General features: G+C 50.5%; 1 protein-coding gene across 1 annotated transcript in view; it reads right to left on the bottom strand.

Moving 5' to 3' along the window:
- Positions 1-15,155, bottom strand: part of aopep (aminopeptidase O (putative)) — a gene marked incomplete at its 5' end in the record, with an annotated part of 268,516 nt that overhangs the window by 248,741 nt on the left and 4,620 nt on the right. The gene's annotated exons all lie outside the window — the stretch shown is intronic.

The raw sequence follows: 15,155 nt of genomic DNA, 5'->3' as shown, positions 1-15,155 counted from the left end.
GAGAAGAGGAGGAGAGGGAGACAGAGGGGGGGCGATTGACTTTGTGGACCCATATAATCCTTGTGTGAGCCCTTGTACCAAAATGAAGATGGGATTCTGCTACAGACCTGTTAGCAGCACTAGAATATAAACCTCCTGTGGGAGAACTGTGACATGTTATAGCTCCACAAAGTCCTTTTCATTATCTACAGAACAGGGTTTCACATCCAAGTCATATCGCAAATGACGAGGCTTCTACGTCTGGTTTCCTCGCTTTAGGAGAGCGCGGTGCATGGTTGCAAACGCCGACTGAACCGTTCCAGGGCACAGGAAGGACATGTGTGAATTTTGGCAGTCCCGTTTTAAGTATCAGAACCGGGCAGAGCCATCCCTAGACTTTTGGGGGCCCTAGGTAAGAAAGAAATTTGGGGGCCCTGCAGTTTATATCAGATCAGAGGAGGTAACAGTCATTTTTACTCACCTTACTGAGATACTGAGACATACTGAGAAGAAAAAATACATACAAGCTGTACTGCTATGCTATATATCGTTAGCCTCATATGATAATTGCCCAAGTAATTTTTTGGCCAAATTGAGATTTCTGCCTAACTGTAATCTCATCACACTGCTGCATCGCGCTGGCTTAGTGCCTATGTCCTCAGCCACGCTTGTTACGTTCTAAAATCCCCATCTGCCTAACTCACTTGTGTGACTTGTGCGTTTTAACGTTACATACACAGATGGCGATCGCATGACTTAGGCAAGTATAACAACTGCCTTAGTGAAGGGTGGCTACGTGGCGTAGTGGGCAAGGCGCTCGCCACGAATGCGGAGACGCTGGGCTCGCCTGTTCGAGCCCAGCGCTCCACATTGCTTTCAGTTTAGCTGGTCGTTCATACTAATACACATTGGCCGTATTAGGGGGTGGGAAACTGATGGGTGGGGAACGGGCGTTGTGGACAGCGACTCCTACAGGTCGGTTGGTGCGCCTGCGCAGTAGAATCAGGAAGTGTCGGGGGCAGCGTGAGCCTCCCACGCGTTACTCCTCGCCACTGAGAGATCGAGCTGCGCAGGTGAAAAGATGAGACTGCTGTTACCTCAAGTACCAGAGGGGACTTGTGCTATGTATGACTTAGTCCACATTGCAGCTGGCTTGTGGGAGGCAAGAAACAGCGTTCGTGACAGGGGAGGGTTGAATTGGATGATACGAAATTGGGATGGGAGAAAATATAGAAAATGGGAGAAAAAGTGGATACAAAAAAAAACTGCCTTAGTGTATGACATGTTTGTGTTACAGGTCTCAGGTGTGAGACCTGAACAGATAGGATTCTGTTTGTAAACAGATGAAATAAGGGGACAGAATATGTTATTGTTTCCCATTGGCTTCCTGTCACAGAATGCATTTATTAAAATACATCTGAATCCAACTCTTTTGGTATAGATATCTCAATTAAATAAAGAACAATTGCAAATATATATAACATATATTTAACCGTATCACTCATTGTAAATGAATGAGGCAAATGAAGAAACATTATGGAAATAGAAATAGTATAGAATAGAGGCATCAGGTATTTATACCCCAAAAACATTTGTAAATATATATATATGTATATTTAACCTTATAACTCATTGTAAATGAATGAGGCAAATGAAGAAACAGTAATTATATATAACATATATATAATATATAATCATATAACTCATTGTAAATTAATGAGGCAAATGAAGAAAAAGTATAGAAAATAATATTCCTCTAACTGTACAAAACGAGCAGCTATGACATTCGTTTACACCTGTCCTGCACGCACAATAACCAACTGACGTGTTCCACTGTTAGCAGCTAGCTAGGTGACTGCTAGCTAGCATCCACATTTTCCTCATCTACAGACATCTGTTACGAAATTATACAATAAACAATGTCCACATCCATATCATCGCTTTACATACATTTTGTGAATGTTTTGAGTGCTTATTTCATGCTACTGACCTGTTTGTAAACAGATGAAATAAGGAGACAGAAGATGTTATTGTTTCCCATTGGCTTCCTGTCACAGAATGACGGGAAGCAGCAGGCGCAGGAGTAATAGTTACAGCTCCGCTGTGGCTTAACACTCCGCTGCCATCTGCTGGCTAAACTAAATAGTACCTTAATACTTTGACGACCGATGGGCTTAGTCTAATTAGTGGCTAGAGGGCCGGGAAATGTAAACAAACATGTGGGTTTTCTAACAGCTATATCTATACTTTATAGTGTTGCTATCTGTCCATTCTCATTGTCAATTGAGTGCATAAACCGTCCCTTCAGAATGGCTTAAAGAGAAAAAAAATCCATCGGTAGGTTGTCATTTTATAGCGCCGTGAATATAAGCTTTATCGCAGATTTCGTATCATCTATTTTCTGGAAAGCTAGTTATAGAGCTAAATGCTACTAACGTTATATTCAACGGCATTTCCGTTGTATATATGCTAATGAAATAACATGAACTGCTTATGATCCGGACTATCCCAGAGCATCTATGGATGAAAGGGGGGCGGCGGGTGACGTCGATTAGTATTATTGATTACTAATACAGTGTCCGTGTAAGTAGCCACATTCACAGATCGATTGCTTGCGTTGCACAACAAGCTCTGATCCGGCTATAAATTAGGTGATAAATGTCTTACCGTCAGCCCGTGTGATACCCGGCAGCATTTCCCCGTTATCGATCGGCATCTGGTAGATCGATATGTCCATTGGTTGATGATAAATCCCCTTATTCCATGGTGAAATCTCCGCTTCGAAACGTGATATACGGTGCATGCTGTTGGTTTGTGATCAGAGTAATATGATACTCCGTTGGAGGGTAAACATTTTTTAAATTCCATTCGCCCACAATGATACTGCAGTGGAGCGATGGCGCCCCTAAGAGGATCTGGCCGGTATTGCATGTTGCAGATTCCACAGAGGCGGGTAGATCTGCAGAGTCGATCGGGGATCTTGATCCAGTTATTAATATGGAATAAAACAATAACAACTTGCCACGGCTATATACGTGCCTCTGGTCTACAACGCATGGCACCGAAACACGTATGTATACGTGGCTGGTCCTTAAAGTGTTAAAAGGTTAATCATAGCATATGCATATGTATACAAAACAAATAAAAACACTAATAAAAACACTGTGACCACATACAGTATGTGTGTCACCGTATGTATGAGGAAAATATTCCTAAGTCACAACATATTTTGTTTAAAAGTCACCTTATTTTGTTACGCAATGGTTGTTGTGTTTTTGTATTTTTGCAAACTTGTTGATACACCTTGTGGAACTTATTTTCAAAATATAAATTAAAAACTCGTACACATTTGCTGGAAAATTCGCCTTTTCTTCTTTTCTAAAAATATTGAAAAATTACTTAGGCAATTATCGTATGAGGCTAACGATATATATATATATATATATATTTATATTTTACAACCTGGACCCTATTTTTCCAGCGTTGTGGAGAGACCCCCTACAGCGACAGCAATTTCTGTTTACGTTCCGTCTCCTTCTGCTGCCCGAGGCTCATCCCTTTTACTCCGTTTTCCGATGTTTACAAAAGTGCAAAAATCTCTTTGCAATGTCGCAGCTGAAATACCCGTTTTCGAGAACTGTTGCTGCCTGCCATTAGTGGTCTTCATTGTGTTCATGTTTTTCTCCCATCCCCCCAATTTTGTCGTTATGCCAAATCCCTTCCTGGTCGCTGCGCGCATTGCCCTACTGTCAGTCTGCAGAGGGTGAGTAGACTATCACATGCTGTCAGTCTAGGAGGGTGTAGAATATCACATGCTGCCCTACTGTCGGTCTGGGGAGGGTGTAGAACTACCACATGCTGCCCTACTGTCGGTCTGGGGAGGGTGTAGAACTACCACATGCTGCCCTACTGTCAGTCTGGGGAGGGTGTGTAGACTACGACATGCTGCCCTACTGTCAGTCTGGGGAGGGTGTGTAGACTACGACATGCTGCCCTACTGTCGGTCTGGGGAGGGTGTAGACTACCACATGCTGCCCTACTGTCGGTCTGGGGAGGGTGTAGACTACCACAACATGCTGCCCTACTGTCAGTCTGGGGAGGGTGTGTAGACTACGACATGCTGCCCTACTGTCGGTCTGGGGAGGGTGTAGACTACCACATGCTGCCCTACTGTCGGTCTGAGGAGGGTGTAGACTACCACATGCTGCTCTACTGTCGGTCTGGGGAGGGTGTAGAACTACCACATGCTGCCCTACTGTCAGTCTGGGGAGGGTGTGTAGACTACGACATGCTGCCCTACTGTCAGTCTGGGGAGGGTGTGTAGACTACGACATGCTGCCCTACTGTCGGTCTGGGGAGGGTGTAGACTACCACATGCTGCCCTACCGTCGGTCTGGGGAGGGTGTAGACTACCACATGCTGCCCTACTGTCAGTCTGGGGAGGGTGTGTAGACTACGACATGCTGCCCTACTGTCGGTCTGGGGAGGGTGTAGACTACCACATGCTGCCCTACTGTCGGTCTGGGGAGGGTGTAGACTACCACATGCTGCCCTACTGTCGGTCTGGGGAGGGTGTAGACTACCACATGCTGCCCTACCGTCGGTCTGGGGAGAGTGTAGACTACCACATGCCTCCTCCGATACATGTGGAGTCAGCCAGCCGTTTCTTTTCACCTGACAGCGAGGAGTTCCACTGGGAGAGTGTAACACATGCAGAGGTTCACGCTATCTCCCCCAGATCTCCTCCCTGCTGAACAGGCGCCCCGACCGACCGACCAGTAGGAGTCACTGTTTGCAACTGGCTTCCCACCTGCTAACACTGACAATTGTGTTCGTAGGGACGACTGACCAAGCCAGAGGTACCAGCTGACAGCTGGATTCGAGTCTCGGTGGAAGGCGAGTGCTTTAGACCTCTACGCTACCCAGCCGCACCTGGGACAACTTACTCTTGACTGGATTAAACCTGAAGTTACCCCCTTTTCCAGAAAGCTTAAGAAGAGATCTTGGTTTTCTTCTTCTGGCCAGAGAAGCAAGACCTCCACCCGACTCCTGAACCTGAAGCTGTATTTGATTGGCAACGCTTTATCAATACATTTGTATCAATCATTTGACCAGGCGCATGATTGACCTCTCTGGTTCAACCACATAAGCTTTAAGTCCCACATTAAAAAAGGGTGACAAATCATAATTCTTCAGCCTTAGAAACATAGGAAACATACAATCTAAGGACGCTTATAAATCTTGCTCAGTACTGGATCAATTCAATAACCCCGGCCTTTTCCCAATTAGTCAGTTAAAGCTGCAGTTAGAGACATTAGCAAGACATATATAATTTAGCAAGAAATTAGCATGAGTGGGTTTAGCTTCCCAGTTAGTGTTAGAGACAGGTTGATGTTGGAACCTGCATGGGCATTTCTGCCTGCACTCCTCCTCCTCTCCTCTCCTCTCCTCTCCTCTCCTCTCCTCTCCTCTCCTCTCCTCTCCTCTCCTCTCCTCTCCTCTCCTCTCCCCTCCTCTCCTCTCCTCTCCTCTCCTCTCCTCTCCCCTCCTCTCCTCCCCTCTCCCCCTCTCCTCCCCTCTCCTTCTCTCCTATCCTCCTCTCCTGTCCTCCCCTCTCCTGTCCTCCTCTCCTCTCCTCCCCATCTCTCCTCCTCCCCTCTCCTCCTCTCCCCTCCTCTCCTCCTCCTCCCCCCTCTCCTCCTCTCCTCCCTTCTCCTCCATCCCCTATCCTCGCCTCCTCTACCCTCCTCTTCTCTCCTCCTCCCCTCTCCTCTCCCCTCCTCTCCTCCCCTCCTCCTCCCTCTCCTCCTCCTCTCCTCTCCTCCCCTCTCCTCCTGCCTCTCCTCCTCCTCTCCTGTCCCCTCCTCTCCTCCCCTCTCCTCTCCTCTCCTTCTCTCCTCTCCTCCTGTCCTCCTCCCCGCTCCTCTTCTCCTCTCCTCTCCTCTTATCCTCTCCTCTCCTCCCCTCTCCTCTCCTCTCCTCTCCTCTCCTCTCCTCTCCTCTCCTCTCCTCTCCTCTCCTCTCCTCCTCTCTCCTGTCCTCTTCTCCTCTCCTCTCCTCTCCTCCCATCTCCTCCTCTCCTCCTCTCCAGTACCAGCTACAGTGTCTTCAGCTGGGAGCCGCCCTCCACACCCTTTCATCCCAGAACACCTCAGGATGGTGGAACAGCTCTCAGTGACGTCACGCTGTAGCTGGATTTAGATATATTCCGGGCCCAGTGGTGCAGAACTTTGAGCGGTAGGTGGTTTTGTACATGAAGTCCACTTTTTGACGAGGAAGGCGTGGTCTAAGTTTTACCAGGCCGATCCCCGGGAACGCCACTTGGCAGGCCAAAGACATCCGATTGGTTGTTGATGCAGGGAAGTTGTTGTTTTTGGCCAATCGGATGCCTTTGGCCTGCCAAGTGGCGTTCCCAGGGTCACACCGGAAAACTAAGACCACCGCCGCTTTCCTCGTCAAAAAGTACTGTGTTCAAACTCCCGATCAGATGCTGGGAAATATATATATTTTTTTATTATTATTGTTTTGGGAAAGAAAGCGACACTCAGCTGCAGGTGCCTCTGGGAGTCTGTGGAAAACCTTCGCCACGCGGCTGAACTCACTCTCGCTCACTCACTTCCCCCGAAGTCGCCTACTGCGGCTTTAACCCTTTCTTTTTTTTAAAACTTCATTTTTTAGTGTTTATCGCTTTTTCTGGTCAAGCATGACCGACAGAAACAGGTTGAATGGGATATAGATCAGGGGAAGACACTCTGAGAAAATACGGCGAGTCCGGGAGTCGAACTCGTGTACCCCAGATCCGTGACGAGCACGGTTGTCCCCGACGCCGAAATAGCGCCGAGATACGCGGTGAGCTACGGGAGCTCCCCGGCTTGAACCCTTTCACTGCCACACGACAAAGGGTTCAACCCTTTCACTACTACACTGCAGACGGTTAACCTTTCACTACCACTACAGACGGTTAACCCTTTGACTACCACTACAGACGGTTAACCCTTTCACTACCCCACTACAGACGGTTAACCCTTTCACTACCCCACTACAGACGGTTAACCCTTTCACTACCACACTACAGACGGTTAACCATTTCACTACCACATGACAAAGGGTTAACCCTTTCACTACCACACTGCAGAAGGTTAACCCTTTCACTACCACACTGCAGAAGGTTAACCCTTTCACTACCACGTGATAAACGGTTAACCCTTTCACTACCACACTGCAAAAGGTTAACCCTTTCACTACCACACTGTAGAAGGTCAACCCTTTCACTACCACACTACAGACGGTTAACCCTTTCACTACCACTGCAGATAGGTTAACCCTTTCACTACCACACTACAGATGGTTAACCCTTTCACTACCAAACAACAAAGGGTTAACCCTTTCACTACCACACAACAAAGGGTTAACCCTTTCACTACCACACTACAGAAGGTTAACCCTTTCACTACCACACTACAGACGGTTAACCCTTTCACTACCACACTGCAGAAGGTTATATACTCGTACTGGCATCGCGTCCCGCTCTTAAGCCATACCGAGATATACCTCATCTCATGTACCTAGTGTACTCCATCAACGAATAAAAAACAAATACACCCAGCACCTGCCAGGCCCCGCCCTAGTGACGTACTATATAGTACTAGGCGTGGTCACCACTCACTCTTCCTCTATTTTCGTTTCCATCATAGCGGATGCGTGCACCCTATGCAATTAGTTGACGTGAAAAGTTTAGAGAAATTGCGTAATATTGAGTGCTTACCGGAGATTTGCTTAACCCTGGAATCTTCGGGGCATGTTCCAACGACACGTCGGGTCTATTCTGATGTTTCCTCGTCTTGTGGCAGCAGATCGAGGGACAGCGTGCAAGGTTTGGCTATCGAGCCGGCTCGTACACAGGTAGGCCCTGTGTCATTAGGCATTGATGCTAGTGTTAGTAATGCTGGTTGTTTTGTTACACAACCGAGTTGTGTGTCGGCGCCAGGGGCGGGATGTTTTGGTGAACGTTCCCCTGAAGTGGACGGTTTCCAAGCGATCCTGGAGCGCACTGCTAACACTAATGCTAACGCTAATGCTGAAATGCTGGGTCACTGTTCTAATGTTCCCCGCCGTGGGATGTTGCCGCTTTTCCCTCCTCTTAACCGGTTCATTGATGAAGGTCAGTCAGTAGCTAATGTGGGGGGTTTTGCTGAGTCCTATTTACCATTTTTACGGGTAAATGGGTTGACAACAGGGTCCAGGGCGGGTGTGCCGTGGCTAAGTAGCCAGGTAGCATCGATCCCACCCGGAAGCCGATGCTTGAGAGCGAGTCGGCCCGGCGGGTGGCAGTATGGACTGATGAGAGCTATACTGCTGCAGGATGGAATTTAGCGGCGGCCAGTGTTGTGGCTCAGCTGACTGTTTTTCTGTCCACATTAGCGTCGGGTAGTGGGGCTACAGGACCAGCCGATGCTGAATTTTTTTTGCATGTTTTTGGTGTTATAGAGATCTTGACTCAGTCGCAAGCTATAACTGCGGGGAGGATTAGGATGCTATCAACGCTTGTTAATAGGCATTTCTGGTTGGAGCAATCTCCTCTTGGGGAAGAAGAAAGGTTTTCTTTCCTCATGGCTCCTTTTTCCACAGAGGGACTCTTTGGTCGTTCTGCGGAGACGCAGGCGGTTGTTGATCTGGGTCCCACACCGCCTCACGCTATGCAGCCAGAGGTTGGAGCACGGCCTCGTCAGCGACTGTGGCGAGGCCCTCGACAGGCGGCCATGTTTCCCCCGCCAGTGGTACGCTGGGCGGAGAGTCAACAGGGGTCCACAAGGCCGACAGCCTTGGCGGCCTAGGGATCGGCCATGTTGGATGTACTCGGCTTGGAAGATACAAGCCGTCGTCATTCTGCCGCGAACAGCCCGCTCCCCGATCACTCCTCTCCCCGTCACCAACGGAAGAGGGGCTCTGATCGTTTTCCTTTGGCTGCGGGCCGCGAACCTTCTTTGAAGCGCATGCGGCCCCACGTTTTGCTTCTCATGGGGACAGGGGCTGACACCCAGTTGATGGCTGAGCCTGGGTCTGTCCGTGAGAATGTTGTGCTGTCACGTGGCTCCCGCGCCACACGTTGTGTGACTGGTGAGCCTGGTGTTACGGCTGCCACTATTTACAGTGGTCAGCAGGGGGACTCGAGGCCTCTTCGTTTGAATGCTCAGCACGGGTTACCCCGACCTCGCCTTCGCCAGGCGGGGTATCACGTTGATGCCTCCCACTCCCGCGAGATCGGCAGTGGTCTGCAAAGAAAAGGCGCGCGTGATTTGGGTGGTAGCAATATCACTGCAGGGCTACGGTGTGTAGGAACCCATGGGGTCCTCACGCCTTGCATGTCTAGCTGTAGAACAACTCCTCAGCATGCGCTAGAGGGGTGTTCAGGGGGGGAGCGTGTGTCAACCAGTTTGATGGCAGCTTCTCCCGTATCAAACCGGCCCTTTCTGTCGGGGTCCCCCCTTGGGTGCGGCCGCGCTGTCCGCTTTAGCGGGTTCAGAGGCTACGCACAGCGGGAGGGACTGGGCCACCTATCTACTGTTTCTTGCGGCCCAGCGTCAGTTGACGGCGGGTGCGCTCTGGGATTATTATCACATATGGCGACAAGAATGCCGTTTGGTGGGGTGGATGGAGAGAACGTTGAGGCTGGGGCTTGTTTTGCAGTTCGCACGACCCCACCTTCCGTTCTCAGGTTTGGTGCAGACCCTATTATCAGGGTCAGCAGCAGTGACAGCTCTGGCCGACGAGATCCAATCTCTTTTGGCGAAGCGGGCCGTAGTCGTGGTCCCGAGAGAGGACGCGATGTCAGGCATCTACTCCCGTTATTTTCTGGTGCCCAAAAAAACGGGGGGGGTCAGACCTATACTGGATCTGTCCGCGTTCAATCGTCTGATTGTGGCGAGACCATTCAGAATGTTGACTGTCAAACATCTGCTACTTGCTGTCAGAGTGGGAGACTGGTTCACCTCCATAGACCTGAAGGATGCGTATTTTCACATCCCGATTTTCCCTCCTCACAGGAAGTTCCTACGGTTCCTGTTTCAGGGCGTAGCGTACGAATACCAGAGGTTGCCGTTCGGCTATTCTCTGGCTCCCCGCACATTCACCAAGTGCGTAGAGACTGCGCTGGAGCCTCTACGTCATCAGGGAATACGAATTCTATTCTATCTCGACGACATTCTGCTCCTCAGCCGGTCGGAGGAGGTCGCCAGGTCTCATACCAGGCTGGTGGTGGAATTCCTCACCAAGCTGGGTTTTGCTGTGAACTGGAAGAAGAGTACGCCTCTTCCCAGTCAACAGGTGGAGTACTTGGGCTTGACATTGAGGTCGAGGCCCATGATTGTAACCCTCTCGGAGCAACGGAGGGTGTCTATCCTTCATGCGCTCGGGGGTTTCCGTCCTGGGAAGACGGTCGCGGCGCTGCAAGTGATGCGCCTGCTCGGTATGATGGCATCTGCTCACGCGGTGGTCCCTCTTGGCCTCCTCTTCATGAGGAGGATACAGAGGTGCTTCTCCAGTATGAGAATAGACTCGGTGAGGGACAAACGGAAACGGTTGACGGTTCCTTTGTCGATATGGGGGGCTCCGCTCTGCTGCTGCCGCGTCGCCGCGGGGGCGTGGCTAGACGCAAGTTGGGCGTGGCTAGACACAAGTTGGTTGCCTTTAATATTTAGGCGGCCTGGTATCCTCACCAATGGGGTCCCCATGGGCAGCAGGCGCTCACACGTCACGGTCTTCACCGACGCTTCCCTCACGGGTTGGGGAGGGACGTGTCGGACCAACGCAGTGGGGGGCAGCTGGACGATCCATGCTGCCCGGTCTACCCTGCACATCAATGTGTTGGAATTGAGGGCGGTCCTCCTGGTCCTCAGACGGTTCGCCCACCTGGTGGTAGGCGAGCACGTTCTGGTCAGAACGGACAGTATGACGGCAGTGGCGTATATCAACAGGCAGGGTGGAACAAGATCCATCCGCCTGCACCGGGCGGCGGTCGAACTCTGGCTATGGGTAGCTCTAAACAGGCTGCGCAGTCTGAGGGCGCTCCACATCCCTGGCAAGGAGAATGTGGGCGCGGATATGATGTCTCGGGGCGGTCCTCATGCCGGCGAGTGGGAACTGCGCCACGATATAGTCAGGCAGATCTGGGATCGCTTCGGGGAAGCTTCAGTGGATCTGTTTGCGAGCAGACAATCTCACAAGTGCCCCTTGTGGTTCTCGGTCAGTCGGGAAGATCATCCCCCCTTGGGGGTGGATGCCTTCTCAATGTTTCCATGGCCGCCCGGCCTTCTGTACGCCTTTCCCCCTATACATCTGTTAAGTCAGTTGTTGGAGCGGATACGGAGGGAGCGCAGGACCGTGATCCTGGTCGCGCCGGACCGGGGCACAGCGGTGTGGTTCCCGGTCCTGATCCAGCTACTGGTAGCCCCGCCGTGGCCTATTCCTTGGTCGGCGGGGGCCCTCTCTCAAGCACACGGGTCGCTGTTTCAGCCCCCGGTGATATGCCAACCCCTGATGGTTTGGCTGGTGAGAGGGTAAGTCTGGAGAGGATGGACCCTTCTGTGGTTGACACCATCCGGAATGCGCATGCTCCCTCCACTGTCACGCTTTACGCTGGTAGGTGGCGTATGTTCCAAGAGTGGTGTAAGGCGGGGGGCCAGGACCCAGTCTCCTGCCCCCTGGATGCTGTCCTTATTTACCTTCAGTCTCTCCTTGATAGACTGTCGGCCTCGACGGTGAGGGTATATGCAGCAGCTATATGCTCTTATCATGAGGGATTTGAGGGTGTTGTTTTGTTCAGCCACCCTCTTGTGAGGCGTTTCCTGCTTTGGCGCTCGACGCGTTAAGCCGGTAAAACGCTCTTTGGCTCCGAGCTGGGATCTTCAATTGGTCCTCGGTCGGTTGTCCTTGGCCCCGTTTGAGCCTCTTGAGCAAGCGCCGTTGGAACAGCTGTCGTTCAAGACCGCGTTCTTGCTGGCCGTCACCTCCGCTAAACGCGTAGGTGAGCTTTGTGCTCTCTCGGTACGGCCAGAGTGCCTGTCTTTTCGTTCCGATTGCGGTGCCACTCTGCGGCTTAATCCTGCCTTCGTGCCTAAAAATATCCGGAGTTCTTTTCGCTCCAGGGATATTATGGTTCAGGCGTTTCATCCGCCTCCTCACGCTAGTGAGTTGGAGGCGGGCCTTCACCTGTCATGTCCGGTCCGGGCTTTGGGGGTTTACCTCAGCCGTACTCAGGGCCTCAGGGCTACCGATCAGCTCTTTGTCTGTTACGGTGGCTCTCGTGCTGGTAAGGCACTGTCGAAACAGCGCCTGTCCCATTGGTTGTGCGAGGGCATTGCCCTTTGCTACACGTTGGCCGGGCTGGCTCCCCCTGGATGGGGCCTCGGTGGAGGACATCTGTGCTGCGGCTTCATGGTCCTCACCGGGTCCCTTCGTAAGGTTTTACCTCATGGACATGACCGGGGGTTCTGTCTCACAGGCGGTTCTGAGGTCTGAGGCCTCTCCTGCTTCCCGTCCTTTGGTTGGGTAGCAGGAGTGTGTGGGTGTGGGCCACAATGTGTTGTGTCACACGTGGTTCCGCCTGTGCTGTGCGTTCAAGAGGTTCTAGTTCCCTCTTGTTCGCACTCGGGTGGAGTTGACTGCCGCACCCTCTTCATTAGGAAGAGTGGGGTGACGGGACTCCCCTCCCCCCTGATGTGGGCTTACGGGTCCTCAGGGGGTGCATTTGTCGGGCCTCGCGTCCGCTCTACCCCATATCTCGGTATGGCTTAAGAGCGGGACGCGATGCCAGTACGAGTATATAACTATGAATTATATGAGTACTGGCTAAGCGTCCCGCTCTTAGCATGCCCTGAGTTCCCTTGGGGAAACTTTTCTTTGGAAACGATTTTCCGAGGAAGAGTGAGTGGTGACCACGCCTAGTACTATATAGTATGTCACTAGGGCGGGGCCTGGCAGGTGCTGGGTGTATTTGTTTTTTATTCGTTGATGGAGTACACTAGGTACATGAGATGAGGTATATCTCGGTATGGCTTAAGAGCGGGACGCTTAGCCAGTACTCATATAACTTAACCCTAACGTTAACCCTTTCACTACCACAATGCAGAAGGTTAACCCTTTCACTACCACACTACAGACGGTTAACCGAGGAACGACACCCGGCACCAAAACAGCCAAACAGTGGTCTTCCTCCGTCTTCCTCCCCCCAATCCATGTCAGCTTCTTACGAGTAGCAACAACATGCCCCCACAGAGTACCCCGCCCATATCACAAAAAAGACATGATTAAAGAGCGCTGACAAAAGAGGACCATTTCTGGGTAATTCTAGATGGTGAGAGAGAGGATGGGTGGGAGGATTAGAGCTTTTACCCCCCCCCGCTGCACCCCCCCTCCGATCTGCCTCTCCTCGTGCCTACCCTCTTTCGGCTGTCTTTACGATGGAAACATAGGTTTCTGTGTAGACACGGGGTAAACACGGAGAGGTCTGCTAACCATTCCGTTCCATTATTGAAATTGAGCGTTCCCGTGCGCAGCTAACGTCCCCGGCCGCACACACAGTCAGTCGCCCTGGGACATTTTTCTTGGGTACCAAGATGGCGCCAATTACAGTTTGACGTGCACAACATAGAGCCAGTCTTTTGTACCGCGTTCGCTGGTAGAAGACGGAGGGGGATCGCGTGTCGACCCCTCAAGACGAGGGGGGGAGCAGAGGGAGGACATTAACCGACACTAGCTTCCTCTTTCTTCCTCTTTCTTCATCTTTCTATTGTATTATTGAGCTCAACTTTCCCTTTCTGCACGGAGAGGGAAACAGCTCTTGTCCGCCTTCTCAAGAGATGCTTTCACAGTTAACTGACCTTCTCCAAGATGTCTACCGTAATTGGCCAGCAATATCTGAAAGTCATAATTGTCTGATAAAACAAAAAAAATTATAAACAAAAACAAACTAGAACGGTGCACTCAGTAGAGCACACATCTCCACCAGGCTGCCACACATTTATTCTCTCGCTCTCTCCCCCTCTCCCTCTCCCTCTCCCTCTCCCTCTCCCTCTCTCTCTGACCATCAATTATAATTATCGTTTCATAGATTTGAATGACATTTCTGGGAGGTTTTAATATAAATTCTCTGCTAATTTTATGAAGATGTTATGCCTATGTCTATTTTGTGTCTACACAAGCACTTTAAGCTGCAATTCTCGGTAATCCGGAGGTTCCCGGTTCGATTCCCGATCCTCCTTGAGCAAGACAATTAACCCCTAATTGCTCCCGATGAGCAGGTTGGCACCTTTTGCATGGTCGCCTCTGCCATTGGTGTGTGAATGTGTGAGTGAATGGGTAGAATGTGAGGAACAAATTGTAAAGCGCTTTGGATAAAAGCTGCTATATAAATGCACCATAGTTTTACCATTTTATTATTCCTACTTATTATTCTTATTTAACACAATCTGCACCAAGAACGAGTTAACTCGTTATTGCCCGCCATGCGTTCAGCGCCAACAACGAGTTAACTAGTTTTTGGGATCGTTATTTCTTTTATTCGCTATATCTATTCATAATTCATGGCTGCAGCCTCTGCAGACCCTTCAGACCCTGTCTGAGGTGGCAGACGGTCAACACCGCCCTATACTGCCTTGCGGAGCTATTGCATTCCATTGGAAATGGGCTGGTGTGTTTTCTGAGCCGATCTGAGCCGTGGGGGTGGGGTTTAAATACTCAGGCGAGCCAGGCCTTTACAACGATGGCATGGCACACTAACCCCGCCCGCCCGTTCATGTGTAACGCTCGGTAATGTCGGGGACAGGATCGCTGTGGATAACTGGAATGGCGATCAGATAATTGGATACTTTTTTTTGGATTACATCAGATACCAGGTAAGGACTCTACAGTATATATAAAATCTTGCGTTGATCTGACCGCGATCAAAGCTATCTGTGTGTATGTGTATGTGCTTATTACCGTTGGCTGCGGTGGGGGGCGCGCCGCGCTACGATAGCCATTTCATGTATGCACGAGGAGATATAATAATGATAATCTAGCGTTGATTTCAGGATGATTAGATAATCAGCAGAAAATTTTTAACGTGATGACTGGATTACACTAAAATGCCTTTTTCTCGTCTTTTCCTGGAATTACTCAGAATCACCCAAACCATACTC

This window comes from Notolepis coatsorum (assembly GCF_963971535.1).
Source record: "Notolepis coatsorum genome assembly, chromosome: 10".
NCBI lineage: Eukaryota > Metazoa > Chordata > Actinopteri > Aulopiformes > Paralepididae > Notolepis > Notolepis coatsorum.
This window is presented reverse-complemented; position numbering and strand designations above follow the sequence as displayed.